This window comes from Vanacampus margaritifer, chromosome 10, assembly GCF_051991255.1.
Source record: "Vanacampus margaritifer isolate UIUO_Vmar chromosome 10, RoL_Vmar_1.0, whole genome shotgun sequence".
Lineage (NCBI taxonomy): Eukaryota > Metazoa > Chordata > Actinopteri > Syngnathiformes > Syngnathidae > Vanacampus > Vanacampus margaritifer.
This window is the reverse complement of record NC_135441.1, coordinates 19,135,001-19,154,339: the sequence shown is the minus strand read 5'-3', so window position 1 is coordinate 19,154,339 and position 19,339 is coordinate 19,135,001. Positions and strand designations below refer to the sequence as shown.

At 38.8% G+C, this 19,339-nt stretch overlaps 1 protein-coding gene across 4 annotated transcripts in view; it reads left to right on the top strand.

Moving 5' to 3' along the window:
• The first annotated feature begins 10,330 nt into the window (after positions 1-10,330).
• Positions 10,331-19,339, top strand: part of enox2 (ecto-NOX disulfide-thiol exchanger 2) — a 313,782-nt gene continuing 304,773 nt past the window's right edge. For 2 of the 4 annotated variants that reach the window (XM_077577809.1, XM_077577817.1), the window contains exons 1-3: positions 10,331-10,435; positions 12,295-12,461; positions 17,225-17,366. The gene's annotated coding sequence lies outside the window, so the exon portion shown is untranslated. The remainder of the gene's footprint in view (positions 10,436-12,294; positions 12,462-17,224; positions 17,367-19,339) is intronic. The other 2 variants (XM_077577812.1, XM_077577810.1) reach the window with 1 other exon arrangement.

Genomic DNA, 19,339 nt, shown 5'->3' with positions numbered 1-19,339 from the left:
GGGAGCTGATTGGTTGACACAAGGGACCGACCGGGCTGATGAGAAAAGGTGAACACAAAAACCGAACGAGGCAAACGACATAAAAAGGGGCAGAAGGAAAACAGTCAAAACCACATCAACAAACACGGGTCATGACAAAATCGAATAGTACAAGACCCCCAAAATTCATCTCCATTATACATTTTTTTATACACCTAATTAACTGCAAAAACTGACATTTAACTAAAGTTACTCTTTTTTCTTTTCTTTAGCTCAGTATTCATTCGGTAATTTTACCAATTCCACATGTCATCATCATTGCGCTCTCGCTTTTTATTTAATTATTTATTTTTATTTTGTATATGCGTGAGTATGTGCGTGTGAGTGTGTACTCATTAATTCACCTAAAACCTATTAAAAATCCCATACCGTTCACCTAAACCGAATACTTCAGAATCCAGCTAGAGTCGTGAGGTTGTCAGGAGACCCGAGGAAGGATCAAAGAAAAGAAAGGAAAGTGAAATCCAGCACCGACCAGACATCACCTACTACCCACAGGTTCACCAACCCCAGAAACATGTAAATTCCGACAAATTAAAACAAAAGTTAGTCTAACAATGTACAGTGTAAATGACTGCATGGTTTTATATGCGTGACCTGTCTATTGTGTCCTTGTAGTCCTCCAGGTCATTTCTCATACGCTACAGACAAGGATCGGTGGAGATGCACAAGAAAGAGAGAGAGGGGGGGGGGGGGGGGGGTAACGGGGGTTGAGCGAAGAAAAAGTTAAACAAACGTCCTAGAGAGACAAGAAAAAAAACAACTGTTAAAAATAGTTGAAGCTGTTTTTCATTTTATGATTTATTCATGAGTAGCTTATTCGGTTTCAGTTATTTTTAACGCTTGTGTGTTTGTCACTGTTGTTGACAGAGGTGTAGTTCAGGGATGATCTACGGTACTTTACAAAGTAAAATGGGACATGTGCTCGACTGTGAAGTGTGATATGAAAAAGTTAGCTGTCACTGATTTACACTGAAGGAAATAAAGGCCAATTCCTTAACGTTTCACCAATTTTTCACTTAAGCACCATTGCATGGGTTGCTACAGGAATTGAGCCTGTCTGCTCAGTACCATGTGAACTGTCATGTGCATAGTTATTGATAATTTGTTCAATTGTGACGCGATAGCGGTGGTATACAGTATATAGGTGGGTTGAAGCCCGAGAAATCAAACGCAAAACCTGCCCCTGAACAGCATACACAGTAGTAGGTCACACGTGTAGTTTGGAGTTGACACCTCAGCTAGAAGAGAGCATCCCCTAATCCCTAAAGTCACCTTTAATATCCCCTGAGAGTCGCTAATTTGCATTCAGCTTTCATGGAACGAGCGCAGGAATGAAACTCGGTGTGCTTGTGTGTGTCGACAGCTCTCGTTGTTTTGCGAAGTGTTTGAATGGATCGGGTGACCTCAGTAAACATTGCGGTGATCCCTTCAATATGTCAGGCCAGACGAGCGGCTGGAATCTCTTCTTGGCTCGCATCGACCTTCATCTTATTCATCTTATGCACTTCTCTATATTTTTATTGCACTTCATCTTCTTCTATTTAAAGCAGTAAGTCAAACGTCCATCTATTTACAGCTGCTGCGGTATCCCAAAAGTTTATGGCTTCATGAAGGCAGGTTTAACCACACCCCTCGAGCAAAGTCTGGCTTATACTGCTGATTAATGATAAGCAGCTGTGTGTATTTGTTTTCAAAGTGAGGCCAGAAACTTCTGGGACACCCATCATATATGATGGAGAACGACTAAGAGGAAACAAAAAGTGGGATACACTTTTTTTTAACCAATGCTCATCACATGTGGGGACCCACAAGGGTCAATCCTTGGACCCCTTTCTTTTCAGTCTGTATATATATATATATATATATATTCAACACCAAGTGCACCAATTACTATGGATGGTAACTCTTGATTATGTTGTGTTTACATATCTGGAAATTCTCCTTGGCAAGTACTTCTGTAAAAGACTCAGGAGTGCTCACAGAATATTCACAAGCCTCAACACTATCTGGAAATTAAAGCAGTGCAGCCTAAAAAAAAAAAAAAAAATAGGCTGTACAACAATAATGTAAATTAAATGTGTTTTTCTTTTATCTAAGAGGAAACAAAAAGTGGGATACACTTTTTTTTGCTCAATGCTCATCACATGTGGGGACCCACAAGGGTCAATCCTTGAACCCTTTTCTTTTCAGTCTGTATATGTTACCCTGGGGGTTCACCATGCCAGTGTTGGCTCACGTGGTTGTTGCTGACGACATGCAGATATATTGATCAATTTTCCCAAATAAGCAGCTGGATGATAAACCAAAATCAAAGAGACATTTTTCTGGCGGTGGCTCGGAATCAGATTGTGTAAAGGATTTTGCCTGATGACGAAACTGGATGTTATCGTTCACCTATACTAGGATTTTATACCCGATCCTCATCTCCAAAATCAGCAGTGTGGCCATTTTCAAAGAATGCTACATTAAATTGACTTCAATTTCAATGAACAACTGTCCAAAATGGCGACCAACTTCAACTCCTCAGCCCGCCCAAATGAATTCTTCAACCCAATCTGCTCAAAATCCACAGCTACCAAGTGAGCGGGTTAGGAAAACAACCTAGCACTTTTTAGTATGTATAATACTGTATAAGTTTACAGATATCAATATAGCATAAAAAAAAGGTAAATGACCAATATGGCAACAACAGCCTTGCGTTTGAAGTGGTTCCAGTGCATAAGAGGTCTGAGAGAAACTCCCCCAAGACCAGAGATCATCAAGTGCCTTCAATCTAGATAGAAGCCCCACGTCGTCTTATTTCCAACCACGCACAAATGATACTCGGTCTCATCTGTTTATCTTTGTTAGCTTGTTTCACGCTATTAATATGTATGCTATCACTTTTGCTCATGCAGCAGATCACATGCTTCTCATTTGCATTTAAGTTTTATCTGTGTTAAAAAAAAAGAGACATCACATCAGTCATTTCTATTTACATCACTTGATTTTTATATTGGCCAATTAAACCGCTCTAAAAGTGTAACTTGTCGAATGATTTTGCACATTTATTTATTCATGACAAATTTCAATCGACCAAAATGATTTGATAAGAGTAACTCGAGACACGAGCTTGGTCACAGAACAAACGAAACTTGTGAACTCTACACTTGATCAATACATTGCCTATACAATTTCTCTTCCAGACCAGCCTTGTCTTTTGTTTTCCATGACATCCTATATACCCCAAAATTTAAACTTTACAATACTTGCTGAGACCCTTTGTGTTCATTCCAAAACATTTTAGTATTTTGCTGGCGTTTGCTTGTGAGCAAAACAAAAGGGCCTTATTGGTTATGCTGCTCTTGTGTGCTGGCAAATTCCTCCCAAACAAACATTCCACTCCCTCTCATCCTCTGCTGCCTTGCGGCCTCCATCCAATAACGCCTCTAATAACAATCCAAAGCAGCCAGTCAATGCCATTATCGCCCGGAACGAAGACATCTATTTCCATGAGCGCAGCCCATCAAAAACGCCCTTGTTGTCCAAGAGGGTGCAATAAGTTTACATCAGTGTTTGTAATGAATGCTCGAGAAGACAGACGGTGGAGTTAATGGTGATTGCACGAGGAGCTAGATGAGCATCCGTCGCCATTAACGAGACACCTTTTTCTAAAAGGGAAAATGGTGATATTGATAATTTCAAATCTGCAGCTGCATGAGTAGAAATGAAGTTAACAACATGAAAGGTGAGAACTGTATAAGCGTTTTTTCTTGGCTCAAATATGGCACCGTTTCGATCATTCGCTCACAGGTTTGTGCTGCACATCTTTGGCTCAAATGTTTTTTTATTTACAAATTTGAATTAAAAAACCCTTATGTTGAGTTAGACTTTTATGCTGATTAAAAATAAAATTGACGTGCTGATTCCACAATTCCTGTCAGTTTTTTTTCTAGCACATCAAGTTTTTTCTCTACAGCTTACCCTCCAGATAAGCAAAATTCTGCTGATTAGCTGTAGTAAGACTGTAGTAAGAAGAGTTGATTATGGTTGAACTCATAATAATCGTAATTTGTTTGAGCAGTCACAATTGAGACAGTGGGGGTAAAAGGTTTTTTTTTGTTTTTGTTTTTAAAGCTTGTATCTATTCCATCTTAGTGTTTTATTTAAATACATGCACATTTACTTAATATATGTTTTAAGAAAACAGAGCTCCTATAGCCCAAAAACTTGACACGATAGCGAAATACTGAGATAAAAAATTGTGTTACCTAGTGTGAATTGTTTTCATGCATTTTATTTTGTCCCGACATTTTCCTTTTCTTAAATCATACAAAATAAAATGCAGAAACCCTGTTCTTTTTTTAACTCATTTGTTCCCAAAAACGTATAAATATGTTCTATTTTAAATATTACCACGCTCCCAAAGACGTATTTATCCGTTTATGTGTTTTTTATGTTAGCGCATACAGAAGGCTGTGATGCAGCCTCTCAACTGAAGAAAATGCTTGAAGCAATGGTAGTTATTACAAAAACGGCCAGCAGGTGTCAGCAGAGTATAAGAGATCAACCAGGGCCATGTTGCAAAAAGCGCCCCCCCGCAATTTTAAACAGATTTGTGAATAATGATGAAACTTATATATATATTTTAATGCTAATTGCTGCAAAACGGAAACGGATAGAAATGTACTTTTTTTTTCCTGATGAAAGAAGAGACTATAATCTTTCTTTTTGTGGGTTCTGTGTTTTTAAAGCAATAGCACACAATATTCTGTAGGCCTTGCAGGTTAATTGTCCAAAATAGCAGGATCTGTGTTTTGGATATAATCTGTAAATATAAGGAAAGAGTTAAATTATAACCACCGTAAACTACAGTTCAAGTCATTGTCAAGTAAACATTAAAAATTAGTAAGTAAAAAATTTTTTCTGAGAAATCACACATTGCTTGGCGTACTTGACTAAATAGTGGCAGACAACAGAGTCATGCATATACAGATTAGACTGTGGACAAAAAAGTAGCCAGGTGACATTTTGTATATCTTTATCTTTCTTTAGATAAGAAAGTGCATACAGCGTTGAACTGTATTGAAGAGTCGAAACGATATCCCTGAGATAAAGAATCTGAGACGCAGTCCATGGCGAATAAATCCCGGCCCGAGCGAGAGATGAGAGCTTCTGTGTGTCCGAGATAATGAGTGCACGCTTGTAAGGTTGCGAGGGAGCGGACAAAAGGAAGACGCACAAAGACACTAAAAGTGATAGATGGAAGTAATCACATTTAACGGAGGTAGGGTGAGCAACAAGACATCCCATCATCACAGAGAGGGCTTGCGACTCTCCGTGATTCGACAACCTCCGGTCTACTTCCAAATAATAACACTGCACTGACACGCAATCGTCTTCAGTCTTGTATTCAATCACACACAATGACATATGAGGCCGCTTTTTGGAGGGGGCGCAGGGGGCGACAGCAGGTGGGATATTGCCTTTTGATTTTGAAATACAGCGCTACCTTCAAGTACAAACGAATGATGTAAGATTTGGAGTACATTGTACACGCGATATAATGTGATCCACATATTCCATATTTTTGAATGAAGGTTTATCTATGCAAATTTCAGTAGCTACTGTATGCTCTGTATGGTACGGTAGCATTAAGCTAGCCATTTTTCACCATATTTAAATTATATGGTTTGGTTGAACATTAAAACTTCAGCAAGGGAGCTAAAGAACTTAAAACAAGCAAAGTGACAAGACGAGGAACAACTTGACAAGACATCTAACTTCAGTCGCTACTGTAAGTTCGCAATGATACAGCAGCATTAAGATAGCAGTTTTTCACTATATTTAAACTATGTGGTTCTGTGGTACATAACATTTTCAGCTAGGGAACTAAAAAACTAAAAATAAGCAAACTGACAAGATGAGGAAACAACTTGACAAAACATCTAACTTCAGTCGCTACTGTAAGTTTACTATGATACGGTAGCATTAAGCTAGCAGTTTTTCACTGTATTTAAATTATATGGTTTAGTGGTACATTAAAACTTCAGCTAGTGAATTTAAGAACTAAAAACAAACAAACTGTCTAGACAAGAAACAACTTGACAAGTGTTGACATTTTAACATTTTATTTTATATTTTAACTGTTTTGAATTTAGTTATAGCTGTGTAGATGTAGATATAACTATGTGAACTCAATATAGCTTGATGAGCAATGTTTTTGTCCTCTTTGTTATCTGTTCTCTTTTCCCAGAAATGAGAAAGTTAATAAGTTTATTTTATTTATCTAAGAAGTCTAGTTTCTGTTCGTTAGAAATCCGGTTTTTGAAAGTTCAAGGACGAGCTAGCATACTGGGAGAAAGTAATCTGATTTTTGTACTTGAAGGGAGGGGAGAGGCGTTTTCCTGGGAATCACTGTTTTTTGTAACAAAAGTCCCGTGTCTGAGAGAGACGACACACATTTGGACAGAAACACTCCTTGGTGAAATTCCTTTGTGCCATCAGAAACTTTCTGATTAAAAAATCTTGCAAGGACCCTCTTCACGAGATCTCAACTCTGATTTAATTGAACACGCAAAAGATTACAACAGGTAATCTAACACAAGACATCTAATTTCAATCGTTACTGTAAGTTCACTAAAACACAGTAACATTAAGATAGCAGTTTTTCTACTATATTTAAATTATATGGTTTAGTGGTACATTAAAACATCAGCTAGGTAACTAAAAAATTAAAAACAAGTAAACTGACGAGACGAGGAACACCTTGACGAGCCATGAGTAGCTCAGGGAGCAGATTGGTAGACACAAGGGACCAGGCTAATGAGAACAGGTGGACACAAAAACTTACTGAGATAGATATGAAAAACGGGGTAAAACTAAATCCAAATAAAGCCAAATCAACAACAAAAAAAGCAGATTATGACACGCACCACTTTAGAAGTTTTTCTCCTTGCTAACTGTTGCTAGGTAGATTTTTTAATTTTATTTTTTTACTTTGTCTTTGTGAGACAAAATTTCAGTTACAAGAGATAAACTGCAGTTTGAGTGAAGTGAACGCAATTAAGGTACTAAAAATAACTAAGCTGCACAGTTATTGCCTAAATTGGGGATCAGTTTCAGTCTCACTACAGTTTTTTATACCTCCCCTTCAGCAACAAATTGACACGTGTGTTTTCCTTTAAAAATATCATTATAAATCCAGAATCCAGAAGAAAACAAAACCTGGGAGCTTTTCGGATTTCTTGCGCTCGTGATGGCGAGCGGACAGTAAATTCACCTTGGATTTGTTAGAAGTCTGAAGATCAGGTATTAAAGCCTCACATAACATTTGACTGCATGTCTCTGCATGTTTTATGAGTGTATGTATAAATTCATGTTCCCTGGCGTGGTGATCCTCGCCTGTCCAGCATATTGCCAGTGGGTGGATTTAAAGGTTTGGGAAAGGTGAGCGTGTGATTGAGCATCGCTCGCCAGGCTATACGGTCCAGATTTGCGGGCTGTTGATGGAGTTCGGACCAGGTGGGCTTTGGAGTATAGACACTGAGCTGTAACTCGATTGTCATCTTGGATTGACCTCATCACGAGCGCTTTAACTCATTCACTGCCATTGACGGCTATAAACGTCACAAATTAATTTGAACTATTTCTATCAGTTTAACATTTTTTTGTATGAAAACCTCGAAAAATGTTTATTGTACATTTAGAACAGATATAAAATGTGTGATTAATCGTGAGTTAAATACTAAAGTCATGCGGTTAATTACAATCAAAAATTTTAATCGCCTGACGAGATGATTATTAAAAATTAGGGGCGTCAGGCGATTAAAAGTTTAATCGTAATTAATCGCATGACTTCAATCGTTAACTCACGATTAATCACACATTTTATATCTGTTCTAAATGTACAATAAAAAAAATCTAGATTCTACGAAAGTAGAATAAAAAATAAAAAAACTAATAGAAATAGCTAAAAAGGTTTTTGGACGTTTATAACCGTCAATCGCAGTGAATGAGTTAAGTTTGCAATGTGGGGGAAATGTTCAAGAAAATCTGAGAATCTGTCTGCCTATCTAACGATGGATGATACACATGGACGCAAATTCAAAACCTCCCTTCCATTGTGCTAATCCGAAAAGAGGAAGAAGTCAAACTTAAGTCACTCGTAAATTGAGGTACTACTGTATAATGACGGAATCATTTATTAGTTTAGTTTTCTGTGGCTCATTTTTCCAGATAAATGCAGAAAATTAGAAGCAATGAGGCATTGAATTGACAGAAAATGAATATAGTTAGAAGAAGGCTGATAGATGGATGCAAACATGAAAACAAATTTGTGTGTATGTGTGTGTGTTAAATGTCGCTCAGGGCGGGAGTGGCTGACTCAGCTCTAATGAGACATTAATAAAGATGTCGGCTAATTTGGGCTGGCGAGGCGGTGAGACTTGGGAAGGGAGGGTTGGGAAACATGGCGCTAAATTGGAAAAGAACCAGCTGCTTTGCCAGATGATCGGCGAGAGGAGACGCAGCTGCCACCTGACTGTCCTCTCGCCTTATCCTTTTCTACCCCGCCCGTCCGCCTGCCTCCCTCCACACAGTGGGCAATTGCCAGAAATGCCCCCTAGAGGCTGATTGTGGCATTTTGTGTTTGTTTGTTTTTTTGTTTTGTTCAGTTTTGTGCTTTGAAGTTTCAGGGGGACATTTTGTTAAATCACAAATGTATTCAGAAGTGGAAATTACTGTTGCCCCCCCAAAATAAATAATATTTTATTAGAATATTTTTGTAAATGGGTTTTAGTCATACACAGGAATTATCTCTCTTTTTTTGTACACTTGATGATTTTATTTTATTTTTTATAAACGATAACAAAAAAAAAACAAGTATTCAAACTAATTCTCTAGAAATTTCTAGAAAGTCTTTTTTCTTTATATAGTGACTTTAGTGTAAGATTTGGACATATGAAAATAGTTAAATTAAACTGACTGGTGCTGCAACAGTTCACAAACAAGAAAACCATATTTTGCTATGCTAACAAAATCAAACTTGGACTAAGAGTGAGAGCAAATCCGTAAATCGAAGGCGGTTAAGGCTTCCAATTGAGAATACTTAGCAGCACTTAGCCGCTTTGTCGTCTTGTCATTTCCAAGGCAAATGTACAGTCTGAACCTCAGTTAAAAGGGATAAAAGATCCGGTCTATGAAATATTCATCCAATTGTCTTAAAGTCGAGCTGATGAGGAGCTGGATTTGTTTGAAGGACTTGTCAATGTCACACCTCTCAAAGATCTGTTTCTTGTTCTCATGAGGCCCACAATGTGGAGAAACACACACACACAAACACACACACACACACACACACACACACTCACACACACGCTCTTGTGTCTCTTGGAGAGCTGTTTCATAATTTTTGCTCTCATTAGCTGCGGTATAATTAGATGCAGTCCGTGGAATAGTGTACTTTGCAGCATTCTTTATCAGGAAGCTGCCACAGTTTATTATCCATAATTTACATCCTATTTCAGCTGAAAAGTTGTGCTGACACGTTCTTGTTTATTTTGTCGCTTTTGCATACCACAACAGAAAGACCCTTCAGTCCGCTGTCGTCGCTACTGCTGAGTCACTACAGTGTGAAATACATTAGCGTCATCCCATTTCCGTAAATAACAAAGGTCAGTGGGAACATATAGGAGGAAGCGACTTTGAGAATGTGACATTTTGGAGGTGCAGATATATTTCACAAACAATCGAAGTCTCGCCCTGACCTGCGGCACCGACAGTGGAACCTCTCGAGTGGATTACGATCCATTTTGTGATACTCAGTTAGGGCCTTAAAATAAAATCTCTGAACAATTTAACATCATAACATGTTTTTTGTCAAAGACAAAGTTCACTGAACACCAAAATATATGTTCTTTCAATTTTAACCCTTTATTCCCTAATTTAGGATTAGGGCGAAATTTGACCCATTGGGATTTAGGGGTATCATTTCAAAAAATCTGAATAACAAAAAGTGTCAGTAAACTATTTAAAATTTAAGAACATAATCAATCAAATACACAGCTACATTGAACAATATAATTTTTTGGTTTTATTTGTTGCATTTTAACCATCTTGTCACCACTCTGGCTCATGTAAGTGCACTCTGGACTTACTAAATTTGTAAAAAAAAAAAGAGAAAAAAAAAAGGTCTCTGTCATTTGAGTAGCAGAATTGATAGGGGCCAAATTTGACCCCGTGGGTTCTCCAAGGTTAATGTTAAGAATAGAGTGACGTCATTATATTTACCTCTGTGAGGCGCGCATTGCATTCTGGGTCTATTACTTTTTGCGCAGCGGTTATTGTGAAGTTGGACGCCGCCATGACAGAATGTGTTGCGAGCTGTGGTGATCGTGTGCGTATTTGACCAAAAGTGAGTACACGAAGTAGTGTTTTAGTTTACTTTGTATCGTGTTTTATTTGTCGCACTACCGTGTGTCTCGTGTGCCTTATTAAGCTCCGACGCCGATTTGATTGACAGCTCGTTGAGTACCTCGTTGAAGTTCGCCACGTAACTAATTAAGTGTCTTAAACACCATTTTACTACATAAATGTGTTCTCTTCTGTGTGTTAGGCAATAGTAGAGAAGTGCACTAAAGTTTTGTGTGCTTATTTGCTATGATTACTAGATAGCGTACCAGTTAGCATGGCTAATTACTCTTCTCTTCCTGCTAATTTGCTGCTCATATTTGATTACTCTCAGCTGTGGCACGGTAACAACCACATTTTTGTCAAAGGTGTGGGCTACTGTACATCCCAAGCACTTATTTTTTTTGTGTTTTGCGTCACATTTACTCGTTCAGTTACTTATTTGCTGTTCATAATTAGTTACTCTCAGCTTTGACACAGTTACAACCACAATTTTGTCAAAAGTGCAACCCAAGTACTTATTCTGATGTTTTGCGTCGCCTTTCGTTTAGCATGGCTATACTCTACGACGCCCTTTTTTTTTAAAGTGTTGCTTATTGTGTTGTGTGGCGAGGAATGCTCCAAATTAAACTCCCGCTCCCTGAGGACTGCTTTTTTGTTTTCCCTCACTCTCTTCTCCCACTTCCAACTGACAACGGCGTGTACTCCAAGACGGCCACTCAAGTGATCCGAGCGCTTAATGTAATTTATTTTCGATATCAATGTGTGGAACCAGTTGTCAAGACAACATTCAGTTAATTTTGACATTTTCGTCAGTCCTTTTCTTATTAAGAGAGACCAATTAAGAGAACTTAAAAGTTACTGCCTGGGGGCGTTGACGCAAAGTAGAGTAGGCCCGAAACGCACAAAACAACACAACACAACGTGGCAGAACTAAGAGCAGCGATGAGAACATCTCTGATGCCGCTCATCGACTTAGCGAAAAGGTGCAGTGAGGTCAGTGGAGGGGGAGGAATCATTGTTACTCATCTGTCCTCCCACACTCAACCCATGCGAACGTAAGCAGCTATACTGTAACTCTGAGCACATCTCCTAACATAAAAAATTAACTTATTACAGCACAACCAAAGTTTGGAAAAAGAAGTAGCTACTGTGCTTTATCAAACATCTCAAGGGATACTCTTAAACTGGGGTCTGGTCTGTGAGGATCTGGGGTATGTAAAACAACTTGCGATGAACTATTATAATGTCATATTGTTTTAGAAAGTGCATATCTACATAGAAACATACTAAATCCATCACTCTTCCTTACCTTAGTTTTAGGAGCGTGATGTCCCTTTTATATAAATATAACATCCTGTCATGAAGAAAATTTCTTTTTTTAAGACTCTAAGTCCTGCTTTTTTAAATATTGTATCCAAAACTCTACTGTCAAAAATTTCCTTGTAATTTACTCTTTTAATCCAAGTATAACTTTCCTTCTTGGGAAAATAAAGATTTTACTTTGAAACTTTGCGACATTGTATTATTATGACTTAACGCTTTTATTTAGCTATTTTAGAGGTTTTTTTTCTGTAATAAAACTAGCCCAACTAATTTATTCTCCCCCAAAAAATCCAATCATGTTCTCATAAAAAAACTACATTATCGTAATATTTTAATGTTGCGCTCGTGATTGACACTTTCTTCTCACAGTTATATCACATTACTCTGCCAATATTATTGTTATTATTGCTGCTTGCTTAACAATTAGTTTCTTTGTCTACAGACGAAGTCCTTATGGATGAGCTTTCGTCACCAATGTGAGTTGTATCTTAAGAATCAATACGAGTGCTTTCAACGTATCTTTCAAAATGCTTCCAGGCTTCGTGTTGTTGTTTGTTCAACGCCCCCTTCAGGACCAGCAACTTGGCCTCTTACACTTCCTGACCTATGGAATATCCTGTGGCTGTGCGGTGGGAAAACTGTGCACTCACTTAAAAGAATCCCTCTCCATCACTGTGCAAGACGCGGAATAACAAAGTGGTCACGTAAGTGAGTCTAAGAACACTCCAAAGCTTAGCTTTTATCCCGCTATAGAAGTCCAAAGCCTTTGCATTAACTCCAAACACGCGAGAAGGGTTTCTATTAACCTCAATAACCTTCAGCTTTACATAGAGATGTTTGTATTGTACGTTATTGGTTAGCTGTGTAAAGGCATTACTCGGAATAACGTACCACTTCTAGGCCATGAATATACGTATAAGTATGGCGGTAAAAGGAAATATTGAATATGTATATGTATTCATATATGCAGGTCTTATGATTTCCACGTTGCTCTATACAGCAGCACTAATCAGCGGGATTACAATCAAACACAAGGAAAATGACTCCAAAACTGTTAGATGATGAGACAAATGTATTCACATCCATTTTGCAGTTAAACAAGAGCCATCTACATTATCTTGTGAGATCCCTCATTTGGATGAGACCGATCAAGCCCAGTTGTCCCAATTGGGTCCGAGCCCGGAAACAGTTTCCTAACAACTATTTCACACGGATGTCTTGGCTCGGCAAGCATCCCACTCACCACTTTTGTTTCTTTGGAACAAAACCTCGTGGATGCCAGCTCAGACTTAGTCACGCCGTTGGTTTGTGGGCGCACATGCAACTTCACATTGGGAAGCAGGGATGAAATGCAAGCAGCCGCCTCAAAGATGAATCCAATCATACGTCATCATAATCATCATCATCATCATCATTTGGGCCCAGAACTCCTACAGAAGCCGGAGTGACCGGAGTTCTGCAGTCTTCGCAGTGAACTTGATGTCAACTGTGACTAATGTGCTCGCAATCAGACATTCAGTCGGTGGTGTGTTTGAGTCAGCCATAAAAATGAGGTACAAGTTGTGCACCGAGGTTGCGAAAGGATGACAGGACGGCAGAAGTTGGCTATAGTTGTTCGGGATATAGCCTAAACCAGTGGTGTCCAAACTCGGTCCTCGGGGGCCGGTAGTCCCGCAGGTTTTGGATATTTCTCTCCTCCAACACAGCTGAAGCTCATCAGCAAGCTCTGCATAAGCATGATAACGACCTTGTTGATTGGAACAGGTGCGTTGGAGCAGGGAAACCTCAAAAACCTGCAGGACTACCGGCCCTCGAGGACCGAGTTTGGACACCACTGGCCTAAACGGTGACAAAAATAACATTGTGGCGTGATCACACATTAGGGTCAAACAGAATGCTAAGATTTTTCCATGTAAGGTTAGATCTTTTACGTGAAATTGTCCATAGGTGTGAATGTGAGTGTGCGCTTGTGATTGGATGGTGACATAGTCATACTCGGCTTTTGACTTGGTAATCATGAGGCTCTTCTTGACACTGACTAGAACTAAATGACTTGACAAGTCTTGCCTGTTTACATTTGGAAATCTGCATTGTCAAAATAGCGTGCCATTTTTTTTGTTTCTTAAAGGGCAACGCAACAGACTCTTGCTCCACCCCTTACTAAGATTCGAAATCGACGCTGTGATTGATAGCAGCAACTCACTAAGAAGGCGTTTAACCCATTTGCTCCCAAAAACGTATAAATATGTTCTATATTAAATGTTTTAAGTGTCCCAAAGACGTATTTATATGTAAAAAAAAAAAAAAAAAAAGTTCTTATCCTACACCATAGATAATACTTTGATGCAGCCTCTCAACTGCAGAGAACAGTTGAGGAAATGGTAGTTATTACAAAAACGGCCAGCAGGTGACAGCAAAGCAAAAGAGATCAACCAGGGCCATGTTGAAAAAAAGCTAATTTACCCACAGTTCTAACAGATTCGTGAATAATGATGAAACTTAGCTATATTCTAATGCTAATTGCTGCAAAACGGAAACAAACAGAAATGTACTTTTTTCCTGATGAAAGAAGAGACTAATCTTTCTTTTGGCATGTTCCATGTTTTTATAGCAATAGTACACATTATTCTGCGGTAAGGACGTAGTTTATAACTTCTCATGTGATGAGGACAAACAGCCAAATTGTGTTTATCTCAGTGTTTAACCTTAAGATTGCACCAAACACACGGTTTTTGCCCCAAATTCAAGCTTTCAAAAAATATGCACTAAAATGTCAAAAATAATGACCAGGACATGTAGACAACATTTTTAGGCACCAGTTTATCAGTAAAAAATATAAAATAATTTGATTTAGTGTTGATTTACTCTTTAAGGAAAATCTATTTTTTGTGTAGTGTAGCTACGATGCGGAGTACAGAGGCCACCTCATGAAGCAAGTTTATTGGAAGACGGTCAGAAGAGGGTAATCTGATGTTTTTGATAAAATCCGGAAAAAGAGAAGGTTTGCAACTAAAAGTAAGAGAGACAACAACTACATCTAACATAATTTGTCATCGTAAAAACTAGAAAAACTAGTAAGCTATGTTAATGGCACAATTTAGCTAAGCGCTAGCTGGTCAAACATTTGCTAAACTTTATGTTAGGTTATGTGTTTCATTGAGAAGACAGTAAACTAATAGACTATACGGAAATTGGTTTGGAATTAACACATAATTACAGATTGCAAGGTTGTATAACTTCACTTTTATGACTTGCTAAATCCTGCTATTCTTTTGTGTAGTGGAGCTACGATGTGGAGTGCAGAGGTCACCTCATGAAGCAAGTTTAATGGAGGGCACTGCGATGAGGGTTAATTAGGAAATAGAAAAGGTTTGCAACTAAAAGTAAGAGAGACAACTTACATCTAACTTAATCTGTCACTGTAAAACCTAGAAAAACTGGTAAGCAATGTTAATGTCGCAGTTTAGCTAACCGCTAGCTCGTCAAACATTAGCTAAACTTTATGTTGGTTATGCGTTGAATTGAGAAGACCGTAAACTAATAGACAATACGGAAATTGGCACGTAATTACAGATTTCGTTTAGGCCTATATAAATATGGGCTGTGTTGTCTCTGAGCAAAGTTGTGTAACTTCACTTATGACTTGCTAAACCCAAGTAATGACTGGACTCTCATCAAATTTAATGGGGAATCGACTTGCTTGAAATTTGAAGGTTAAGACTTACTTATGACCGGCACAGATTTGTGGGGTAGGGCTGACAGAAAATCACAAAATAGTGTACAGTTCCTCTCTGTGCTGTTCCGCTTATGCATACTAATTGTCAAGTATAATTTGGCAGCTTGGTGTTGAAGCGCTTCCCCCGAGTGTGAAAATACAATCCATGCTTTAATGATATCAACGGTCAAACAAATCAGAAGAAAACATTCCAGCGGGTATACTCGTGCTAAATAAACAAGACTAACAACAAAAAAAGCAACATTCTTCTCAACTGTTCCTTCCCACTCATCTTTACGAACTTTCCCAACATGCTGATGCGGAGAATAATTTGTTTTCTTCATTTCATCAAGTTCAAACATTCCTTTTGCCCTACATTCTAGTATTTAAGTCATGATGATATTGATGTCGTTGAAGCATGCAGCATTCCTTTAACTGCCAAACTAACCTCGACCTACATAACGTCATCAAAAGTTGCACAAACAAAGCAGACCAACTTGAGATTGCAGTAAAGCCGAGAATGTGCGGCATCTGAGACTGAACGTTCTCCAACATTACGCAGGCGGACTGGCCTCGAAAAGCAATTAATCAGAATCTATTTGATACTGTTTGATGTGTCAGAATTTTGCTTTCCATTTCATCATGCTGGTTTCCGCCCATGGATTTACTTTTAAGCCACGTTGGCTCCGCAAACTTAAAGGGAGTTACCTGACTTTAACGCGGCTGATTCAAGGGGCTTGTTGTAACCAGCAGGTCAAAATCTGACAGCCATTATGTCTTATTTGATTGTGTTTAGACCGTACAAAAGACTGAATTCACATGAATCCACCCTGCTGTTCCAGGAAAGCTGTATGACTCAGAAAGTGAAAAAGCAAAATGTTAAGACAATTACAATCACGGCAATTGTTTTCAAAGAGAGTGCCTTTGCTTGAGCCCAGAGCAACTGTGATGTCATCTTCAGTCGACAGCGGGTGGCAAAATGGCCGCCCCTGAGATGGATAAAAACGGCTGGATTTTGCTTCATATTTGCAAGAAACCTTTACGGTTGACTTCCACTTTAATTAGTCAAACAAGTCATATATAATGCTAGTAAAAGTTAAACAGATTTTTTTTTTAACCTAAAACAATAATTAAATAACATTGAATGATTGAACCACTAGAGGGAGCCACTCTTTGAAAATCCCCTTTTTGGGATGGATTGTGTTGAACGGTAGTCCACTGTTTACATGCATGCAAGCATTCTCAAGAACCTACTGAAATATTTGCTTCTCGCTCGCTACGCTCAGCGACTGACTGATTCACTCTGTTTAATTTAAGTCAGTGTTGGCCCTGCGGCACTTACAAAATGCTTGCATTGTGTTGTGGAAGTTACTGGCCGTTCATATGAGTCTGATCGCCTCTTTTTTGGACTTTTGTGCTCCCTCTGCTTCTCAGTACGCTGACCCCCCCTGCAGGCAATTGCTCTGCGCCCGCTGACATTCTCTTTGTTGCATTGTAGCCAGCAGCCAGCGAGGTTGAATTAATTACTATAAACAAAAGAAAGGATGATACTATGCCTCAAATAATTGTTTCTCAGAACAAGCATTTTATTGGTCTGCCTCTTTAATTATGTGTCTATTAATCATGTGTTATTTTCTTTTTTCTTTTCACTTGATGCCTTTGACTGTTTGTCAAAGCGAATTTGCTAGTGGGAAGTTGATTCCGTTAGAGTCCTGAGCTGCGAAAATTGATTTTGGAACCATGCTGTTACAGATCTCCTGGACTTTCCTGATTGGCCTTTGGCTCGGCTAAACGCTCCCTCGGGTGGTGGTGGTGGCGGCGAGGTGCTTGGTGCTGAGGGGAAATGGAGCCATTTTAAGCTCCCGTCGCTTGTAAACCTCTCAGCTGAGAGAGAGTGAGCGGCACCATTGACTCTTTGGTTCACAATGATTAAACATTCAATAGCGAAGCATGTCCTGTAAGCTCAGCCGGAGGGGCTAAACGTCTAGGTATGATTAGGGGGGGACATGTGCAGCATGTTGACAAAAAGTGTTTTAAAAGTTGCCACAAAGTGAAAAGTTTACAGCATTATACATGATATTGCATTGCCCACTAGTGGCGTAAAGTGGAATGAAACTCCAAAATAAATGAGTTATTACAGAGGGGGGAAAAAATCAATAAAAATGATCAAATAGTGGGGCCGCAAACCCGAAATCCGTGCTTTACCGTATATATTATATGTGAAGATTAATTAAAAAAAAAAAAAAGGCTTTTACAGTACAGTACTCGCATGTGGTAAAAGAACGTCAACATCACGGATGCATTTTCCAGCCATTTATTGAAGTCCGGGAAAACAGTTGAGGGAATAAACACAATGAACGCAATCGCTGGAGCTGCTGTTGACCACAGCTCGCCAATGTCATATGCCACCCTATCCGGCACCGCCTCTTAAAGGCAAATATCTAACACACACATTACAATACTGTACAGTATTTTCTATATGTGCTGCTACACATTTTTGTGTGTTTAAATTCATTTCCTACGTGTTTAAAAAAAAAAGTGCGTTAATCAGTGTGTTTCAAGCATCTGGGAGGGATAAAACTGTATAAAAAATGTTTTTATAAGCTCGCTAGATATTGCTATGGGGCCTGTAACATACCCCTTAGGATAAATAAAGACATGTCTAGTTTAAGGACTTAAAAAAAAAAAAAAGATTTCAAGTGTGATTTTTAGATAAACTGTAATTCCATTGACTCAGTCAGCACATATTACTGCTCCCTCTGAGATTTGAAACATTTAGAGATTAAGTGGTACTGTTCAAAAATACTCAAAGAAGAAACATACATAACATTCAGCAAATAAACTTAAAATAAAGCAAAGGGCTGTGGCTTAAGACACATTGTCCCTAAAATAAGAATAATGAAACCATGTGATTGTAAGAAAAAGTAATAATTATAATTCTGAAGGGCACTTCAAGTTATAATCTGTAAAAGTATTCATAACAATAAATCATGTTAAATTGTAATTAAACAAAAAAGCTTTTTTGCATGCAAAGAAAAGCGCAACATTGCTCATAAACAAGCGCTCCCTCAATCACGAAGGCACACGCGGCTGGCTGCACAATAAAATGCATTGATTGCAAAAGTTGCCTGCTAGTGACGGTGCTGTGCCCCCCCCCTCCCCCCTTTTCATTTTTTTACCTTTATGTGCAAGTGTGTGTTTGTGTGTCTGCGTGTGTACGTACACACGTCAGCAAAACGAGCCAAGTGAACCACTACATCAGCACAACGCAGCCAAACAGCGATGATGGCGTCACGGCGCAATCAATCATAGCTGCTGACTTTGTCGACTGCTTGCACTCCCGCCAGTCGAGGGTCAGCTTTTCAAAATCCTCTGAGTGCGCAAAGTGCAAAAGCGGGTCAGTGACTATTGGATGCTGCCTGTCAATCAAGTGCGCATCCCTGAAGCGCACAAACACACAGTTAATATTTCATATCGCAACTGCTTTGATGGCTGTTGTTTACAGTGAAACCACAGGGGATGAAATAATTAGAACTGTATATTTTATCTTCTTATATACCATAAATGCTTCATTTCAGCCCAGAGAGAAGAGTCCGTTGAACATCAAGAGACATCAGTACTTTGTTTGCTTGCGTGACAATTGCTGACAGTACATTAAACGGCCTTGAGGTGTGGTTCCAAAACAGCAGATTTTTTCCCCCCCGTGCATTCATTTTCTATACTGCTTGTCATCATTATGTCCCTGCTGACTTTGGGCGAGACACACGGGTCGCCAGCCAATCACAGCGCACACATAAACAATAATTCTTACTTATATTTACGACTATAGACAATTTAAAGCTGTTAATGAATCTTAAAGTGCAAGTT